This window comes from Portunus trituberculatus, chromosome 49 (assembly GCF_017591435.1).
Source record: "Portunus trituberculatus isolate SZX2019 chromosome 49, ASM1759143v1, whole genome shotgun sequence".
Classification (NCBI taxonomy): Eukaryota; Metazoa; Arthropoda; class Malacostraca; order Decapoda; family Portunidae; genus Portunus; species Portunus trituberculatus.
Window position 1 is genome coordinate 14,373,772 of NC_059303.1, and position 4,437 is coordinate 14,378,208.

Below are 4,437 nucleotides of genomic sequence, written 5' to 3' on the forward strand. Positions count from 1 at the left end.
GTGTTCACGTGTGGCAGATTTTATCAGCAATTGTGTACTTTTCACGGGCTTTGTATTACGATATTAATAGTTAAATGGGTAAAGCAAGAGTGTGCGCTGTATTTGGATGTACACCTGGTAAGGAGAGCAACCTAAGATACCATAAATTTCCATCTAATGATAACCTTGCTAAACAGTGGATCTATAAGTGTTTCCGTTCAGACCATATTAATATTAAGTATGCTGTGGTTTGTGAACAACATTTTAGTTCAGCCCAGATTGAACGAAATCTGAAGTACGAGCTTTTAAGTTTGCCAGTTCCACGAACTGTGAGAAATTTAAAGCAGGATGCAATTCCTGATCAGAATCTGCCATCACAAGGACACAGATGCCAGGGAATTGGCCATCCACCAGCATTTAAAGGTAAGAAACTGTATTTTGTAAGTGGTGGTGGTGTTTGTAGTAAGTAAGTGGTGGTGATGGTAATACTAGGTTCTAGTAAAGTACGTGGTGGTGGTTGTAGTCTAATACATCTTGGTTCTAGTGAAGAATGTGGTATGATAGTGGTTCTAGTAAAGTAAGTGGTATGTGCTATGCTTGTGAAACGATCACAGTAGATGCTGGTGAAGCTAATATTAAGTTGGAGGTGCAAATATTGTAAGTATGTGGTGGTAGTTTAAATTAAAACATATGGTAGAGATGGTGGCATATCCACACATTTTCTTGCAAATCACTAAGAAACGTAAAATACAGTTAGTGGCATTATTTCTACTAAACTTAGTAACCAAGATGCTAAAAGATAACCACTCAAATAAAAGAAATATGCGGAACACCTATATTCCACAATTAAAATCTAGTTGGTTGACATGCTGACGTCACGATTCTGGGTTTTAAAAGCCTCCCGCGCTACGTCAATGATTTCAAGACAAGTGCGTTCACCTCTTAGTCTAATACATCTTGCGAAACACTATGTATTATGCATGTAATCACTTTCACACCCAAAATATATAATAATTACACGAACATATTTGTAATCATACTTGATGAAAAGTTAAGTAATTATAATAACTTCGTTTGCATGTCCGCTTTCTTCGATGCCTGAATGTGAAATAGAAAATGTCAAAATCTTTCCAATTCTAACTCCTCTCGAGATTTCTGGCATCTAGCCAATAATATCTCTAACAACTTTACTTCTTCGTCTTTCCCTCCTTTACTTCATCCAGATGGCTCTACAGCTGTCTCTTCTTTTTCTAAAGCTGAACTCTTCGCTCAAACCTTTGCTACCAACTCAACTTTGGATGATTCTGGGCATATTCCTCCTACTCCTCCACCCTCTGACTACTTCATCCCTAAAATTAAAATTCTTTATAAAGACGTTTTCCTGGCCCTCTCTGGCCTTGATTCTCGGAAGGCTTACGGTCCGGATGGAGTCCCTCCTGTTGTTCTCAAAACTGTGCTTCCGAACTCGCTCACTGCCTGGTCAAACTCTTTCATCTGTGTCTCTACTTCTATTTATCCTTCTTGCTGGAAGTTTGCTCACATTCAACCTGTCCCTAAAAAGGTGACCACTCCAATCCTTCTAACTACCGCCCTATAGCTTTGATTTCCTGCCTTTCTAAAGCCTTTGAGTCTATCCTTAATAGGAAGATAATGAGGCATCTATCAGCTCACAACCTTCTCTCTGATTGCCAGTATGGTTTCCGTAAAGGCAGATCTACTGGTGATCTTCTTACTTTCCTAACTGAATCTTGGTCATCCTCTTTAGGGACTTCGGTGAAACCTTTGCTGTCGGCCTTGACATATCGAAAGCCTTCGATAGAGTCTGGCACAAATCTTTAATTTCTAAACTACCCTCCTACGGATTCTATCCTTCTCTCTGTACCTTCATCTCCAGTTTCCTTTCCGATCGTTCTATTGCTGCTGTAGTAGACGGTCACTGTTCTTCCCTAAAACTATCAACAGTGGTGTTCCACAGGGTTCTGTCCTATCACCCACTCTCTTTCTATTATTCATCAATGATCTCCTAAATCTGACTCAATGCCCTATCCACTCCTATGCTGATGATACCACCTGCATTATTCAACAGCGTTCAACAGACGCCCAACCCAACAACAATTAAATGACTCAAGGCGAGATGCTATAGGACGCCTAACTTCTGATCTTTCACTTGTTTCTGATTGGGGCAGAGAAAACCTGGTTTTGTTCAATGCCTCAAAAACTCAATTTCTACAACTATCTACTCGACATAACCTTCCAGACAACTATCCTCTCTTCTTCAATAACACTCAACTTCCCCTCTCCTCTACATTAAACACACTCGGTCTATCCTTCACTAAAAATCTAAACTGGAAATTTCACATCTCTACTCTTGCTAAATCAGCTTCCAAGAAGTTAGGTGTCCTATGGCGTCTTCGTCCATTTTTCTCTCCCTCCCAGCTGCTTGCTCTGTACAAGGGCCTTATCCGCCCGTGTATGGAGTATGGCTCTCATGTCTGGGGATCCACACACAGCTTTACTAAACAAGGTGGAATCTAAAGCTTTTCGTCTTATCAACTCTTCTCCTCTAACTGACTGTCTTGATTCTTTAAGTCACCGCCGCAATGTTGCATCTTTATCTGTCTTCTACCGCTGTTTTCATGCTGTCTGCTCTTCTGAACTTGCTAACTGCATGCCTTCCCCTCCTGCGGCCTCGCTGCACAAGACTCTCTACTTCTTCTCATCCCTATTCTGTCCATCTTCCTAATGCAAGAGTTAACCAGTATCTTCACTCCTTCATTCCCTACACTGGTAAACTCTGGAACTCTCTACCTGTGTCTGTATTTCCACCTGCCTATGACTTAAACTCTTTCAAAAGAGGAGTGTCAAGACACCTCTTACGTTAACTGGACCCTCCTTTTAGATTTTTTTGTTTTTCTCTTTCTACTTTCTTCTTAACAGGGCCTGGCAACCAGCGGGATTTTTTTTTCCAACACTATGTTTGCCCTTGGCCAGTGCCCTTGTAATGTAAAAAAAAAAAAAAAATGATTTCTCTCTCTCTCTCTCTCTCTCTCTCGTAAAGAATATTTGAATAATATCATGAGAGAGAGAGAGAGAGAGAGAGAGAGAGAGAGAGAAATTGATTTATTGCTGCATTGATAATTAAATACCCACCCCCTGGACAAATATATAAGGGTAGAGTATAAAAAAAATCTAAAGATATATAGTATACATTGCAGAATCATAAGTAAATAGATAAATACAGATATTGCTCATCTTATGAAGGGTTAATGAGGGTTCCTACATACAAAATCCGACTACATGCGACTTGCACGTGGCCCGCTCTGAAAACATCAACAAACACTCATTGCTGCGGCAGCGCTTGACGGAGGCCCAAAGCAACGTGACTCCGAGGTCCAGCAGTGGTGGCAACAGGACGTGACAGGCTTCAGTGGTACCGGTGCTGACAAGGTAATACACCAGCAGTCAAGTCAATGCCTGGGACTGAAGTAGCTAGCAAAACATTCTAGCAATGCTTTGACCTTCGTGCGTGTAAGCCGTTTTATTTATCCCTTCCAGTCGGCGTTGTTTAGGCTTGCATTATTATATGAAAATAATTTTTGTATAGACTCTGCAGCTTTCATCCACACAAACATATTTAATTTGGTAAAAATACAGGACAAGGTTTCCCTCCGTTTTCCCAGCATCCCCTACCACAGACATCAAGAAGTGGGTGGAGAAGGCAAAAATATATCAAATTTTGCAATAAAAAAATAAAAAAAAGCAAAAAACATATCTGGCTAAACTTTAAAATAAATACATAGAAAGCTCTATAATGTTTATAAAATCTAAACCTAAACTAACTTAGAGATCAGCCCTAACTTAATCAAAATAAGCTACCCTACCCTACCCTACCTACTGCTAGAGATCTCTTTCAGTTTCACTGATGTAGGTATCAAAATACAGCCATTTATGCATACCTTATTCCTTTAATGTCAGGCTGTCGATTTTATAGATCTATTCAGCATAATGCTAATGATAAAAGAAAATTCATTCACAGTATATGTGCACATAGATACTTACTAACATAGCCAAACAGATGCAACTATATTTGGCTGTAGAATGAATGAATGCACATTTCAGCAATTGTAAGCATGAATCATAACCAATCATTTAGCAGACAAGCAGTAGTAAAGAAGAAAGATCGTAAAGGTGAAATATTGTACAACAACAAATTTTGTGTGTTGGGGAGTACCTATACATTGGTAACAGTTTGCAGAATCATGTTAGATAACAGGAATAAAATCTTGAAGTCATATGGGCAGGCTGACAGGCAGGTAGACAGGAGAAAGCTTGAGTGTGGCCCTAAAGTAGCTACACAAGGCACTAGATTTTTTTGTTATATGTTTGGATTCATTAATTAATTTTGTGGGAAACACTCAGCACAGTAAATATCAAAATGAATGAGGAACTTGTGTAACA

At 39.5% G+C, this 4,437-nt stretch overlaps 1 protein-coding gene across 1 annotated transcript in view; it reads left to right on the forward strand.

Moving 5' to 3' along the window:
- Positions 1-3,270: 3,270 nt before the first annotated feature.
- LOC123499356 (exosome complex component RRP40-like) overlaps positions 3,271-4,437 on the forward strand; it is an 11,834-nt gene continuing 10,667 nt past the window's right edge. The window contains exon 1 of the mRNA XM_045247257.1: positions 3,271-3,426. The gene's annotated coding sequence lies outside the window, so the exon portion shown is untranslated. The remainder of the gene's footprint in view (positions 3,427-4,437) is intronic.